This window comes from Pelophylax lessonae, assembly GCF_965119305.1.
Source record: "Pelophylax lessonae genome assembly, chromosome: 3".
NCBI classification, from domain to species: domain Eukaryota; kingdom Metazoa; phylum Chordata; class Amphibia; order Anura; family Ranidae; genus Pelophylax; species Pelophylax lessonae.
In genome coordinates this window covers 651,558,359-651,576,184 of record NC_138770.1, presented here as the reverse complement: position 1 = coordinate 651,576,184, position 17,826 = coordinate 651,558,359, and the positions used below count along the sequence as shown (strand labels likewise).

Below are 17,826 nucleotides of genomic sequence, written 5' to 3'. Positions count from 1 at the left end.
CTTTTGCGTTTTTTTATTAGCCAATAGAGAAAACTATCATCTGTTGCATCATTTGTTGCTAAGCATTTCAGCTTTTTTAGCTTTTCCATCAGCTTTTTTTTTCTTTTTATTATTAATATTCATTAATTATTATTATTTTTTTTCGTTAGGGTAAGGGGTTAGAATTAAGGTTAGGTTAGGGTTAGGATTAGGGGTTAGGGTTGTATATTATATATTTTTATTGTTAGGGTGTTAATACTACTACTACTAATAATAATAATAATAATTATAATAACATTAATAAATAAATGTAAAAAAATACACAAATAACTAAAAATAATCATAATTAATAATAAATACATTTAATAAATGAGTACTAAGTAATAATAAATAAACAACCCCTAACTTAAACCTCTAAGACCGCATTCACACTGAAGCGGCACGACTTCGGGGGCGAACTGTGAAGTCCCATGCACAGTGACTTCGGCGTGACTTGCACGGACTTCACATAATGGAAGTCAATGCAAGTCGCCTCCAGGTCCCCCCGAAGTAGTACAGGACCCTTTTTCGAAGTCGGAGCGACTTGTGTCGCTCCTATTAGAACAGGTCCTGTACCAGTCAATGGACCGCGAGGGACCGCGACTTGTCAGGCTGACAAGTCGCCTGACAAGTCGTGGCAGTGTGAATGGATCCTTACAATTTAAAAAAAAATATTATAAAATAATAATAATAAATAGCTAAACACCCTAACCCTAACAGAAAATAAAGAAATAAATACATTATTATTCTAGTAATGGTAATTTATATATATTTTTTTGGGGTTAAGTGTTTATTTATTAATATTTTTATTATTATTAATAATAATAATAATGTATTAATACTTTTTTAAGGTTAGGGTTTAATTATTATTTATGTATTCATGCAATGCACACTAGCTCAATATGTCTCTGTCTTACAGGTTTTTATATTTGTTTTTTTTTTTTTTTTTTTTTACAAGGTTTACACACTCTTTAATGTAAAACTTTTATCCCAAAAGGAAAAAAAAAAGCAAACAGTTTGCTGTAACTAATTATAAATTGTGTGCTTTAGACTTGGCTTCATTTTGTTAGTGTATTTAAATCTGCTAATACATTTAACACTACCCTCCCATCAAACTGACGATGCTGCTGTGTCTCCTGTTCTCATTCATCCAGAGTGGGGACACTCTAATACAGGGGTCTTCAAACTATGGCCCTCCAGCTGTTCAGGAACTACAATTCCCATCATGCCTAGTCATGTCTGTGAATGTCAGAGCTTTACAATGCCTCATGGGACATGTAGTTCTGCAACAGCTGGAGGGCCGTAGTTTGAGGATTCCTGCTCTTATACTTCAGTACTCTAATGTGCCTCATTAATAATACAGGAGGTGTGTTACTGGCCAGATCACCAGGTGAAAACAGAGGGGAAAAGAAAGCCTAAAAAAAGAAAAGAATGCAGCCACCACAATCAATATATATATATATATATATATATATATATATATATATATATATATATATATATATATATATATATATATATATATATATATATATATATATATATATATATACAATATATATATATATTGTATATATACAATATATATATATATTGTATATATACAATATATATATATATATATATATATATATATATATATATATATATATATATATATATATATATATATGTATATATAATGAATATGATATCAATCAATAATGATTGATATCATTATTATTATTATTATTATTATTATTATTATTATTATTATTATGATTATTATTATTATTATTATTATTATTATTATTATTGTTGGTATTATTTATTATTATTATTATCATCATTATCATCATTATTATTATTATTATTATTATTATTATTATTATTATAAGCAATATCATACATTGGCTTTGGGTTTACATATAATGAATATGATATCAATCAATAATGATTGATATTATTATTATTATTATTATTATTTATTATTATCATTATCATTATCATTATCATTATTATTATTATTATTATTATTATTATTATTATTATTATTATTATTTTTATTATTATTATTATTATAAGCAATATCATGCATTGGCTTTGGGTTTACCACTGATTTAAAATGAATTAGAGATTCCAAGCTGGCCTTTGTAGTTCCTGGCAGACCACCATTTCCGATGCCAGCATGACACACAAATCTGTGAATGCTTTTAGTGATATCATAAGAGCCTTAGACAAAGATGTTGCATCGGCTTTTAATTTGAGAAAACAGATTCCTTCCAAACAAATTAAACATGTTTTTCTTTTTGCCTAAAAGATAACTTATTCCTTTAGTTGCTGTAACAAGAAGCCTAATTTTGGTAATTGTTTTTTTTTTTTTTTTTTTTTCACTTCCAGCCTAAAATGCATGTTTTATGTCACTTTTTAATTAGTCTCCATCCTTGTTTTCATAAAGAATTTATTTCTACTGTACTTTCTTTAAAAGAAAAAAAAAGGAACTGAATGGCACAGAGAGTCAGCTGCGTTTGCTGTAAAGCATTTCTGTTTCTTCCCATACTCGTGTAAACAATCGCTATAGAATGCAGAAAATTGTAATTATAACTATACAGCGGATAATAAGCACACATTGAAAAAGTGATTTATGGTGTATTTAGTGGGTTGTAATGGGTGATGGGGAGTTTTTATTCTATTTTTCCTAATGTTTACCAACATTTCAACCCTTGTTTTCTGCTGTTTGACAAGCTGTCATTTGGAATTTCATGGACGTTTGTGTATAAACCAATTTCAGACACGGCTAGCTGTCCATTGACAATCAAGCGAGTGAAGTCAGAAAAGGCTGATAGAATGCTCTGCAGATGGCTGAAGTCGAGATTTGTGTTTATTTTCCGTTATTCTGTTTTATTTATTGTTTTCTAAAATACTGAAAATTGTGAAAGTGGAATTGTTGGTCCTAGGAATCAAAAATATTGCAGTAGCCATAGCAAGCTGACATCCCATGGCAGTCAAGGTCAAATGATTATAGTATATCCCCTTATCCACTTCTGGACCGGAAGGATTTGCCCTCCTTAATGACCAGGCCAATTTTTTTTGCGATTCGGCACTGCGTTACTTTAACAAACAATTGCACGGTCATGTGACGCTGTACCCAAATAAAATGGGGGGATGAGAACATTTAGATATGAAAAAACATATTTGTAGTAAATGTAAGTGGGGCGAGCAGCATCCTTCTACCCAGGTATGTGGGCATTCTTTGCTATATAAGGAAATACGGTATCTACAGGCACAGGTTTTGTTAAAGAACTTTAAGAAATATGAAAAATAGGCCTTCTGTTATCAGACAAAATGATAAATGAATCTTTAGGGGATGAGTGCACTTTAAAACAACCCCCCTGGCCTAACAGCCCCCCCCCACTCGGCCTAACATAACCCCCTCCCCTTTTACAGATCCATACTTAGCTTGATCCAACAGCTGCTGTTCTTCTGTCTGTTTGCACACTAAAGCCCTATGAACTTCTAATGGACCATATCCAATCTAGTCCATGGGCCACTAATGCTTCTATAAATGGAGGAGGCAGCACATAATCAGCACTCTTGATAAGTGCCTGCTGCAAGTCCCACAGCTTTATCCACCCACCCCCCGCCCCATTCCCGTGAAAGATTACCACTGTGTGAGTAGGATGGATCAGATGATGTAAGACAGTGGTCCTCAACTCCGGTCCTCAGGGCCCACTAACAGGCCAGATTTTAAGTATTACCTTGGGGAGATGCAGACTAGAGTACTGCAATCACTGAGCAGCAAATTATATCACCTGGGTTGTATTTCAATTATCTTGCAAACCTGGCCTGTTAGTGGCCCTGAAGACCAGGGTTGAGGACCACTGATGTAAGATCTTACAGAGGAGCTCCAGTCTGGGAAAAAAAAATTTAAAGTTAGAATCCCCGAGCTGATTCATCAGTCAGCTACTGGTGCAGGCGCTGGCATTGTAAGTAAGGGAAATTGGCAGGCTGATTTCCTACTGTGCATGTGCCAGTCACACTGCACTCTCTGAATGGTTCTGCCATCTTCTGAGACCTGTGTGTGTCCCAGAAGGCAGTGGGGGGAAGGAGGAGGGGCCAGAAATTCCATAGATCGCCGGTCGGCAATCTTACCCATACTTGCCCCCCCCCCCCAAAAAAAAAAGTGCCAAATGTGGCAGCGGAGCGTGCGAACAAGCGAAGCTTCCCTTTTTGGGTGTAGCTCCGCTTTAAATAAAGCAGAAGCTATCAGAACATTTAGCATTGATAGTAAGTCCTGTCTCTTGTAGTGATAAAAATATAAAAAATAAAATAAAGTTTGACTAAACTTAGGCCTTGAATTCATTTAACCCTCCTCTTATGTTAGAATTCTGTTACTATCCATGATGTTAGGGTCGGTTTTGACCCGTGTTTTAAATCAGCCATAAAATACCCTCTGAATAATTATTTATCATCAAATTTGTTTCTTACCTCTTGGTTACCGTGTTAGGCTTCTTTATCCTTGAAAAGATTGGTTTTAATATTTTTGGTGTGACCCCTAGACCTTTCTTTTGATAGCATACCTCTCATTTTCAAATTTAAAAAATGGTAAAATAAAGTCAGCAACTCTGAAATGAATTTGTCCTATGTTTCTTCACTTTATTTAGAGAAGCAGACAAGCAGGAAAAGAGATAGGCCCCTCCCTAACTACAGCTCACAGGGTTGAGAGGGGATTGGCTCTCAGTGTTACTAAGCAGAGAGAGTGTTTATGATTTCAGTTTTGGAACTTATTAGTGTCCTAAAATCCTATATTATAACTGGGTCAGAATTGACCCTAACACCATGAACGTCTTAATTTTCACCACAGTATTTTATAATTTAGTGAAAAGGATTCTTTTTCTACTACATTGTTTAAATAGAGGTTCCTGACAAAGTAAAAAAAATCGTGATGCAATAAACAAATTTATGTGATACTTATAGACATTCAAAACCTGAAAACGGGTCGGTTCTGACCCTAACATAAGAGGAGGGTTAATAGTCCAAAAATTTCAACTTTTTATATTGCTTTTACAGGCGCTTTCTATATGGGAGGTCAAATCTCTATCATAAAAGAAGTTTGAATGGGACTTTAAAGGCATTCTATATAACAACTCATACATTTATAAAAGACTTAATAAAAAATACATAAAAGCTGCATATACATCCACTGATCAACATAAATAACATTTACAATTCTCCTTATCCCAGGGGAAATAAGAATTTGTGGAGGCTAAAAAAATATCACAATATACACTAAAGAACAAATTATATGTAAAGTTTAATAAAGTTCAATTACAACCCCCCATGATCACCCATTCATGCAGCTGTTAAAATTATGTTAGAGAATTGCCAATGAACCCAGTATTGACTCCCGTCACAGGAATCTATGGGCACTAACTCTAATACCAGTAATTGATGCAATTATGCAGTTCATAAACTTGATTACTATTTCGATTTTCAAATATTCAATAACCACACGCATACCTATTCAGACTATAAATATCCAGGTGAACATACCTCACATATGTTAGGTGACTATTCAGAAAGTTCATCCCAAGAGGTTGTTCCTAACCTAACTCTCTCTTTTCTCAGTAGCAAGGAAAGCCCTGGTGCCATTTGTGGTGACCTTTAAAGTGAACAATTTTCTAGTGAGTTTTTTGACATGCACAATTTTTTAAATAGTAGTCATTGCACTCCTTTGTTGCCTCTTCTCAAAGGGATAATACATTCATCTAATTTATTGTTGGGCTGAGATACATCACCATTCACAAAAATCAGGGACAGTGGAGAGAGGTCAGAGACACATGCTGGGCATAATGGAGCCACCTGCTCCCTGTTCAGACCTTCAGTCATGCAATCTGGCAGATCAAAGTCCTCCAGCACCAATTTATTTTGCAATTCTAAAATGTCATATGACCAAATTCTGAGAGCCACAAAGAAAGATGGTGCTAGAAAATTCATTAAAGGTCTATTGGTTGTTTTTTCTCCCCCCAGGCCAAAGATTTTCAGTGCTAGAGATTGGATTATCTGAGGTCCTCTGATCCTCTTTTTACTGCACATTTTCATTTATTACAGTTCCCTACCTTACATGTATACATACATATATACACACATGAAAGAACCAATTATAATGAGATACAATTACTTCTAGGACAGAGTTTCTCAACCAGGGTTCTGTGGAACCCTAGGGTTCCTCCTGAGGTTGCTAGGGGTTCCTTGAGCAATGGGCAACTTCTGCCTCTGACACCATTGTTCCTTTTAGCTCTCTGTAAGGGGATAATTCTTCCCAATGATGACAAGAGTAAGGAGCATTCTTCCCACTGACTGTCACACTAATGTGTCATGAGTTGAAGATTTTTAATTTTTAGCAGGGGTTCCCCAAGACCAGAAATTAATTTCAAGGGCTCCTCTGTGTTGAAAAGGTTGAGAAATGCTGTTCTAGGAAGTCTTTGGAATGTGGGAGGAAACTTGATGTACCTAGAGGAAACCCACACAAAGATAACTTGCAAGCTCTATGCATGTGATGTCCTGGTTTGGATCTAGTGCTGCACATCTGACTTAAAATTATTCCCACCATTGCACCACAATACTTGCTGGGGGTGGGAAATAAGGAATTTAAATGTGCCAAAACACAGATATTTGCATAAAAAGTACAGCTTTATCAAAACATTAACATTTAGAAAATTATCAACAATTAAATCACTATATGTACTATAGCACAGAGATGATGTATTTATTGCTCCCAAAGTGATGTGATGGATCAACGTGTTTTACATATAGCTTGCTTCTTCAGGATCCACCTGCTCGAATAGATGTGCTGATATGGCTGATAAACATCAGCTGGACAGAGTCCGCTTGCCCAGGGACCAATAATAAGACTCCAACGGTACAAACAAATGGCACCTGCCCCAACCTATAACTGGCTTTAACAGTAAGGATCACATGGAAGGGCAATCCATGTCAAACAACTAAAAAATAAAAATTCCCAGCTCAACTTACCAGCCAGCATGCAATATTCCATATTGTCCTGTCTAACAATGCACACGGGGGTTTAGTTTGCACACATTTGAAAATACACGCATGAGCTGCAGAGGCTGCGACAAGGTACCCCAGTATTATCTGCAGTCCTAACTCTAAAAATTTTGAGAGTCTCCAAAGTAGAAGCACATATATAAAAATGGATAGATTGAGGGCAGGTATGCACTTCTCCCTAAAAGCACAGAGGTGCACTGGACACCCAGCAAATAGCATAATGGCAGCAAATGAGGCAGTAATAAGACTCCAACAGCCTAACCGGATAAAGAGTGATATTGGACAAAATTGCAATCCTCATATTAGCCAGAAAACAAAAGGAAAAATCACACCGATATATCCAGAAATCACAGAGTACAGTCATTCCCTATTCTTCCTTATTGACATATCTCCTTCTACAGGTAAACCATCATCCCTATACAAAATGGCACCCTGGCCCATGGCCGTAGTGCTGGGCATCATTTGAATGTCACTGGACACCTCAGTATTGCTGTTGTCCAAAGCAGCTCTTTCCCAGACAGCAAGCAACTAAGCTGCAAATTTGAAAATGACTTGCTAAGCTATTTCTAGATTTGCCAGGCTTCACGTGTTTGTTGCATAGTTACAGCAAGTCCACATTGCATGACTCCAGATCAACTTTCTTTGCAAATATTCTGCAAGACTGTTGCAAGTTCTGGTTCAGTTATGTTGTGCAATAGTCCTCCCACCACAGGGGTCACTGTGGCTGAATTTCCATGCTGTAGACTTTCAGAGCTCTTTCTGTAGACTCACCACTAGGGATCAACCGATATTGGTTTTTCGTTGCCAATACCGATACCAATATTTTGGCCAATGCATATCGGTATTGGCCGATATGCGTCTATATTTTCGTACATTTAAATTTTACTCATGTGGAGGGATCTAGGGGTCTAAAAGACCAAGTTTGACTGTTTTGAATGCTGTCATTTTTTTGAATCTGGCGCCAGTACCCGAAAGTGGTGTCATGATTGCATGGAGACCCGATCAGAGCCGAATGCGGCTTTGATCGGGTCTTCGGCGGTCATTGAGGCTGGTGGCCTGAGTCAGGAAGACCCGGGCGAGCCACGGAAGGTGGTGGGAGGTGGAGTGTCCTCTCCCGCTCCTTGTAATGACAGCTGAGCCGCTTCTCAGCCGCATTGGTTGTTATTACAAGACAGCCGACCGTCGGCTATGGACGCCGGTACCGGGGTGATGCCTCTAGCTGCAGGCATCACTCTGGGAACAAGCACTTTCATGAAATATCAGCAATATCGGTAACCTCCGGGGCCAATTCCGATATATCAGGGAAAGTGCATATCGGCCCCTGATATATCGGCTTTGCCGATAATCGGTCTATCCCTACTCACCACTACAACTTTGCTCCTGCTAGAGACTTGCCATGCAAATTTTCTACAAATTGAAAAAGTGTCAACTGGAACCTGTACTTCAAGTGCTCTGTAAGTGTACAACTTACCAGTGAAAATGTGCAACAATGTACAAGACATACAATGCAACACTGCCACATATTTGTGGCAAGTTATCCTTGCTATCTGGCTTATAAAGACTATAAAGCTATACCTAATAAGTAGCCACTGGGCGTTCAGTTCTACAAAAGATTCCCATTTTGCTCACTGTTGTTTTATTGAAATAATACATTTACACAAACTGACAGATTAAAGGAAGAAATATTTTATAAGTTTTTTTAAATTATAATTGACTTGAAATCCTTAGTGATTCTCTTGACCACTATGCCATTAAGTAGCTGCAGAAAAAAGGATGCAATTAAGCATGGACATGTGATGACTTTGGCAGCAATCATAGAAGGTCAAAAAGGCTAATTTTACTGTAAGGAAAAAAAAAGGAAGCCCTGGACTGAGTCCATTAGCAACTAAAAGAAAATTCTACTTTAAATGAAGAGAAAATAAGACATAATGGGTTAGACATGAAAGAGGGTTGAAGGATGATGGTGTTGATAATGATAATGATATAGTCTACAGAAGTAGTGAGTAGGTAGTGTTGCTGTATTACTTCTATGACCTTGGAATAATGATTTATATGCTGCACAGTAGTGATGAGCAGATCTCAGAAAACCCTTTCAGCTAGTGGAGTGGATGATATATACTTTGGATGACATTAACTTCAATTGACTAACTTATACCTTATTAGTGAACTAGTCAAAGAAGACCGAGCATCACATAGTCTTTCTTGTTAAGTGTAGGCTTGCCAAGGAATGCATACATGAGCAATTGCTGATTTTTTCACTATCACTGTACTATATAAGATTGGTAAGATTGTAGAAGATCCAGAAGGCCAGCGCTATTTGTAGCAAGGGTCAGACTCAGCATCCATTTTCTGAATTAAATGCTGAATTTCTGATGACACACTCATGTAAATCATGGCGTTCATACTGTAGTTTGTATGTTCTTTTCTTTGTATGTTGTGGCTTTTTAGAATGTTCGAATGAAATTTAAAAAAAAGTCAGAGCTTTTTTTTCACAGAGAATAGGTGCTGGAACCCCCACCTTCTGAGTCACTTCTTGTCTCAACCCGTTACCCACCTCCAAGCACCGTCCCACGGTTCCACCCCACTACCCACCTCCCAGCACCACCTCATTTAGAAAATACAGAGCCAACTATAATTTTGTTGTGCTAAGTAATTTGATTGGAATTTGGTAATAACAAGAAAAGCAGTAAAATAGATCTCCTGCAGCCAGCAGCAATCTAAGACAAAACCAGAAAAATTCCCAGCTCATCTCACCAACCAGTCTGCTTACCAACCTAATTAAACTGTCTAACATTATGTGTTAAAAACAGGGGCTCCAGGGCATAAGCTGCCGGGCCCCTTCACGGCACCCTGTATTACCTGCAGTCCTAACTCCTGTTAATTTATAAAAGTCTCCACAATGGAAGCACATACATTCTAATGGATAGATAGGGGGCATGTGGGCCTGGAGGTAGCCCAACCCTCTTTAAAGGCACAGGAGCACAATGGACACCCAGCATATAGCAGCAAAGGCATCCAGTGTGTCTCCTCACCAGTATACATCAATAACAAACAAAATGGCCCCTGCCCCCACCTATAACTGACCTTCACAGTAAAGAGCACATGGAAGGGCAATGCATGCAAGACAAAACCAGAAACATTCCCAGCTCAACTCACCAACTAGTCTGCTTACCAAACAAATTATCCTGTCTAACAGTATGCGTTAAAAATAGGGGTTTAGTAAGCCCACATTTGCAAACGCATGCGTTAGATGCAGGGCCACTTCATGGCACCCTGTATTACCTGCAGTCCTAACTCCTGCAAATCTGTGAGAGTCTCCACACTGGAAGCACATGCATTTTAATGGATAGATAGGGGGCAGGTGGGCCTGGAGGTAGCCCAACCCTCCTTAAAGGCACAGGGGCACAATGGACACCCAGCACATAGCACAATGGCAGCAAAGACGTCAAGTGTGCAATTCCCCCCTCCCCAGCAACAATATATCCCCCCAGAAATAATAGACCCACCAGCAACAAAGAGCCCCTGCAACAAAATATCAACACAGCAACAATTGACCCCTGCCAGCAAGACCAGATCTCCCAGCAGCCAGCATCAATTGACTCTCCAGAAGCCAGGAACAATAGACCCCCTCCCTCAACAGCGGATCCCTATCAACTGCAAGAGTAGATGCTCCTGAGCTTAGTAAATGAGCAGAAACTTTGCTGACTTCCATCAACCAATCATGTAGCAATTTTTTTTTTTTTTTCGTTTTTTTTTTCACGTGATTGGGTATTTTTTGCAAAGTAAAGCTTTACCTCATTTACTAAGCTCTGGAGCAACTGCACTTTTGGAGGGTAACTGTCTATTTGCCTTAAGTAAATCAACCCCTAAATGTCAACTTCAATTATCATTTTCAAGCCATTCTTATTCATTTAGGAATGAATCTTTAGAGATGTTCAGTTTTTGTATATTGATGATGTAATTTTAAGCTAGTTAGGTCTTCCCTGAATTTCCTGTAGAATCACAACATATGGTGTTTGTGATGAACAAAGCTTTTACTATATGTAGACTTTACACTTACACTTTTTATATGTTTTTTCATTCCACAAGCATGGTAGGGTGTGGCCTTAGAGGTTTCTCTTCGGGAGAGCCCCTAATCTTGTATTCAATGGTTGCCTTTGGCTAGCCAGTAGGAGAGGGGTCAGCTAGGCCTTTTGGATAGGTAAACTAGGGTGCCTTACCCCTATCAGAGACCTTGCACCCAGGGAGGGGGGGGGTCAGGGAAGGGTCCTTTGGAGAGAGGGCCAGTTGCACACCCTGTATGTATGTTTCATATGCACTCTTTTGGTTCACATGGTGTCTCTTTTTTTGCATACCCATTGAGAAAAAAACTCAGATACATTATTACAGAGGATTTGTTAAATATTGTGAAGAGCGCTGATGAGAGGCCATTGATCCTTTAAAAAATCAGGCTCTATGTTTTCTAGCTCTCAATTTCATCCTTCTGTTACCTTTTTTCAAAATCTCCAGTAAAGCAATCGGAAAAAAAAAAAAAAAAGGTACCTTGCTGTTTACCTAATCAGACTACAAAAAAGCACATAAGAAAATGCTTCAATTATGAAATAAAGTTACATTTTCTTCTGTCTTCTACAAGGCTGCAGTTTTTGGTCATATGTCTTTATGCAGTTTAGGGCACTGTTTTCAAAGCAAAGTTCTGGATGCAGTTATAAGGTGCTGTAGGAATAAACGTTATGCTAAGGTGTTGTGGTGTGCAGATTTGGTATGCACTGGTCCACTGTGTCCTTTCAAGAATTGAGACCCTATAGTAGATTTTATTAGAGTGTTGTTCACATCAACATATGGTATTCATGTAATTGGGCAAATTAACATATAAAACAAATACAATTCTCCTTTAAAGCTGTGGATTTCTTTAAAAATATAGTTTTAAAAAGAATTAATAAATATTCAGTTAAAACGGAAAGCAATGGCATCTGTTTCAACAGCTGAAGGTAGGTAGCTAATTTTGACATGGTAATTCATACAATTAGTCTCTGTCAAAAATAAAGCTTACAGTTTAATGTCTGTCACGACCATACAATGATTTACACATTTAAGCAGGTTTAGAGAAAAGCCCACTAGGTATCCTGATTGTGGAGGGGAACTGAAGCACCCAGAGGGAACATAAAGAAATAACAGAAAAACTCACAAACTCCAAGAAGATAATAGGAAAGGAACCCAAGACCACAGCACCTTAAGGCCGCAGATCACAAAATCACACTGCCACACTTTTACTGTATTGGCTTAGATATCCACCCACCTATTTCTTGCTTTGCCTAGTGCTAAACTGTGTTTCGGTGCAATTGTAGAAATGAATGGGTTGCATACTAAAGCCATCACCAATGGGAATGGGCTACAGAAACATACTGGAGCTGATGCAAAGCTTCAGTATAAGAAATAGAGGATGCACAATATATAGTCTTGTCTGTCCATCTTCTGCTGCAATGCGTTTTGTCATACATGGTCTCTATGAATAAACCCTTTGTAAGGTGAACCGCACTGGAGCAGGAGGTGGACATGCAAGACCATATATTGTGAATCCTCTATTTATTATACTGAAACTGGTTTTGCATCAGTGATAGGATCACTGTGCAGCTCATTCATTTCTATTTGTCAAGCAGAACAGCTGTGCCTAATGATGCACTCCTGGGTGTGCCCCTGATAGGAGCTGGAGGTATTGGGAAAGAGGCATGTTTTGGAGCAGCATAGCTACTAACGATTCCACAAACTCTGTGCAATTGCACTTTGTTATACTGTAAAAATCTTATGTCAGCCTTGTCAATCTTATGTCACAGTGCAATTGAAGTTTATGTTATACTGTATAAATCTTATGTCTGGGAACCGCCCACGACCCTTTAACCCTGGGGATGTAAACACTTCCCTTTAGCTGTGCGATGGTGTGGTCCTCAAAAGTTCAAGAAGACTCCAAAAGCATAATGTCACAAAAAGGCAACAAGCTTGGTTGGCAGCAGGCCCAGACTGCAATGCTATTTTCACCACATGGTCTCTATTATTAAGACCTTCATTTAATGAAACACACTGGAATGGGAGATGGACAGGCAAGACTATGTATTGTAAATCCTCTATTTATTTAACTAAAACTGGTTTTGCATCAGTAACAAGATCACTGTGCAGCCCATTCATTTCTACTTGTCAAGTGAAACAGCTGTCCCTAAGGATGCATTCCTGGGTGCGCACCCGATAGGAGCTGGAGGTACAGGGAAAGAGGCATGTTTAGAGTGGCATAGCTAATTGCAGTTTGTTATACTGTAAAAATCTTATGTCACCCTTTAACCCTTGCTTGGGTGATGTGAACACTTCCCTTTGGTTGTGCGATGGTGTGGTCCTCGAAAGTTCAAGAAGATTCCAAAAACACAGTGTCACAAAGAGGCAAAAAGCTTGGTTGGCAGCAGGCCTAGACTGTAATGTCTTTTTCCCCACATGGTCTCCATAATTAAGCCCTTTGTGGGATTAAACACATGGAACAGGAGTGGGACAAGCAAGACTATATTCTGTGAATCCTCTATTTATTATACTAAAACTGGTTTTGCATCAGTAACAGGATCACTGTGCAGCCCATTCATTTCTACTTGTCAAGCGTAACAGCTGTGTCCAATGATGCCTTGCCTTCCTGGGTGTGCACACGATAGCTGGAGGTACAGGTAAAGAGGCACGTTTAGAGTGGCATAGCTACTACCAATTCCACAAACTTAGTGCAATTGCACTTTGTTATACTGTAAAAATCTTATGTCACCCTTTAACCCTTGCCTGGGTGATGTGAACACTTCTCTTTGGCTGTACAATGGTGGGGTCCTCAAAAGTTCAAGAAGATTCAGAAAGCCCAATGACACCAAGAGACAACAAGCTTGATTGGCAGCAGGCCCAGACTGCAATGCATTTTTCCCCACATTGTCTCCATGATTAAGCCCTTTGTATGAGGAAACACACTGGAACGGGAGATGGACAGCCAAGACTATATATTGTGAATCCTCTATTTATTATACTAAAACTGGTTTTGCATCAGTAACAGGGTCACTGTGCAGCCCATTTATTTCTACTTTTCAAGCGGAACAGCAGTGTCCAAATATGCATTCCTGGGGGTTCTCCCAATAGGAGCTGGAGGTACAGGGAAAGAGGCATGTTTGGAGTGGCATATCTATTAATGATTCCACAAACTCAGTGCAATTGCAGTTTGTTATACTGTATAAATATTATGTCTGGGAACCCCCCATGACCCTTTAAACCTTGCCTGGGTGATGTCAACACTTCCCTTTGGCCGTGCGATTGTGGGGTCCTCAGAAGTTCAAGAAGACTCCAAAAGCACAATGTCACAAAGAGGCAACAAGCTTGGTTGGCAGCAGACCCAGACTGTAAGGATACATTTTGACACTGTCTGTTTTAAGATTCATTTGCGTGACTCCAAAAAAAAAAAAACATTGTATATGCAATTCAAGCCTCTCTATATAGAATAAGAACATACTCACATACGATTTAAAAAAAAAAAAAGAAAAATAACATTTTCCCTAAGTTAATTATAGATGATGGGTTACAGCAATAGCAGACTCAGGTCCTGTCCACTCCTCAGCGGGGTCTAACCTGCAATCATCTTGCACTGCAGGTTGCTGAGTTGCAGTGATCATGATGGCATGTCTCCACAATAATGAAAGGTGTGGGTTCCTCATTCATGCTGTTCAGATCAATGACTCAGCAGACACTCAGTGCAATGTTTAAAACAATAAGATATGCAACTCTAAAAAGTGTCTATGAACAATTCAATTAATTTAAGATGTTTATTATTGGATCTGTATATGGATAGAAGAACCAAACACCAACTTCAAAAGGGTGATGAACAGCAGCACTCAACACCAAGGTGATCCACTCAAGCCTCTTACCAGATAGTAATGACCCTCATTTATAGAGTGGTCACAAGAGCTTATGATTATATTAGTATCCTGAACACTCCAGTGGCATTGATGTTCCGAACATTAAAACGTCACTTATTACATAGTTACATATAGTAGTTGAGGTTGAATAAAGGCTATTGTCCATCCAGTTCAACCTGTGTAGGTGTGTGTGACCGTAATCTTTTCACATACCCATGAATGTTTTGATCCTAGAGATGTATGTCCAAGAGTCTTTTAAAAGTAGGCATACTCCCCTCGAGGTCTGACGAAGGAGCTGAGCTCCGAAACATGTAACTGCCCACCACCCGCTCTATTGGACACCAGCCGCTGCGTCCACACCCTGCCTTCAGGAAATCTCATGCCGACCAGGCTGAGACACAGACGAAAGGACGCATCTACAGGAAGCGGATCACCAGATGTCCTCATTTCAACCACTCAGCACAGTGGATAGGAAGACTCCAGACAGATCTTTGCTATGCCCATGTCACATTTACCAAATGTGAGTGCTTTTATACTTTTAACCTAATAAATACTCAGAGCCTACTGCACTTGTCTTTTTATCTTTATCATTTTCAGAGCAGCTTCTCCTCTCCAGTGCTGCCGAAGTGCAGTGTCTCACCTAAAGGCTGCTGTATTCCACGGAAGCGCCCATACAACAAACCCTTGTTCTCATACTCCCCGCAGTTACTACCATTTGTGGTAGAGAATTCCACAGACTTGTAGCCCTTACTGTAAAGAACCCTCTGCGTAGCCTGAGGCTAAAACGCTTCTCCTCTAATTGCATTGTATGGCCTCGTGTCCTCATGCATTCCTTGCGACTGAATCGTTTTTTTTTTTCTATGTTGAGATCACCATTGAGGTATTTGGAAATCGCTATCACGACCCCTCTCAGGCGTCTCCTCTCCCGGGAGAATAAATCTTTTCTTCATAATTAAGGTCCTCCAATCCCCTAATTAGTTTAGTTGCCCTTCTCTGGACTCTCTCCAGCTCCAACACATTCCTTCTGAGAACTGGACAGAATACTCCAGATGCGGTCGGACCAGTGTTTTATAAAGTGGAAGGATTATAGTTTTATCTTTGGAATACATACCCTTCCTTCCTTCCTTTGGAATACATACCCTGCAGCTTGACATTGCATGCTATTGCAAAGTCTATCTTCTACTAAGACTCCCAGATCTTTCTCCATTTTTTGTTCCCCCAGAGGTTCCCCCCCCCCAAAGTTTATTGTGCTTTTATGTTTTAGTCCCCAAGTGCAATACCTTAAATTTCTCCTTATTGACCAGCACAGATCTAGAACAGGCAGGCATATCCTCAATACTGCAAAGAAACTTCAATAGTAAAGTATGTTCGAATGAAAACAATTTCTTTATTAAAGTATTCAACTCACATGTCACAGTTGTAAAGAGCTCTTTGTTTCCAACCAAAAAGATGGCCGCGGCATCTGGCGTGCTGACGTCATACGTTGTAGGTCCCGCCTTACATGTTTCACAAATGACGTCATCAGAGGCGTGCAACGTAACTTTCATATTTGGAAGGCATCCCTCAAGAATTCTAATGCAACACTGAGTTGACTGGTCATCTAGCTGCTTATAATTTAATTTCTCTGTTGGGCAGTTTCTTTGTGAATTCTATCACTGGTTGAAAGATTGTCCAAGCTAATAGCTTGATACAAAAAATGTTTATTTAGTATCACAGCGTGGTCTCCACTTCTGGAAGATGCACATGGAGGGTCATTTCATGGCGGACTCAGGTGAGTAAAAAAAAAAAAGGGAGTTTTAGGGTAAAAAAAAAACTATGGGTGAGCCTGGGGTGGGAAGGTATATCGGTGGGGGGGGGGAAGTTACAGATCAATTGGCTTACACCAAGCATATTAGAGAGAAGCAACACATAATATGGAGAGGCTGCACGCCCCGATGTGACTGAAGAAAAGGAAAATAAGGGCCCCCAGGGTTTTTTTTAGCAGCAAAAATAGGTAAGACTATAAATATATAAAAAAAAAATTATAAAAACATTTTTTTAAATGTAATCTTTATTGAAATTTTTTTTCAATAAAGATTCAATAAAGATTAGATTTTTTATACATTTATAGTCTTACCTATTTTTGCTGCTAAGAAAAAGCCCTGGGGCCCTTCTTTTCCTTTTCTACACCAAGCATATTTGCTCATTCAAATTCCCTTTTAACTTTATTAATCCCAGCTAAAATTGCCAAACTTTTGACTGCAATCTATGGGGCTGCATTTTTAATGGATTTGAGAATGTTCACTCAAAAAAGAGCAAAAGTTCACTTCAATTATCCAGTTATGTGCAGATAAAATAAATAAAAAGATACTTGTTTTTTCACAACAATTGAAATGAATCTTCACTCCCAATTTGTGTAAGCATTCTCAACCCCTAAATCAGTAAATCGGCCTCATTTTATTTTATTGATTGTTTTAGTTTAATTCGAATAACGGAAGCCGTTTTGATCTTTTTCTGTTGCCTATGATAAAATAGTTATAGCCAACCAATGGGGTTTCAAATTAAATCAGTCAATATATGACATTGTATAGTTCTAAAGATTGTCAGTTTATATGCTATTATATAAATAATAGCAAAGGTCGCCATTGCATCATCATTCATCATTCTGCACTTAGAATTGGTTTACCTGACTGTTTTAAAGTATTAATGTGATTTTTGGTTTATAAATGTAATCTTAGACTCTGTCACCACTGCATCATCATTTATGACTCCATGCTCTAAATTGGCTCCCTTTTTTTTTTTAGTAATCATGTCATATTTTTAGATGTACACTCACACAGATTAGAGAATTCCCAAAGGTGCA

The 17,826-nt window shown here is 38.5% G+C and overlaps 1 protein-coding gene across 29 annotated transcripts in view; it reads left to right on the top strand.

The window, feature by feature from the left end:
- The window catches only part of NRXN1 (neurexin 1), a 2,145,734-nt gene that overhangs the window by 189,042 nt on the left and 1,938,866 nt on the right, over positions 1-17,826 (top strand). The gene's annotated exons all lie outside the window — the stretch shown is intronic.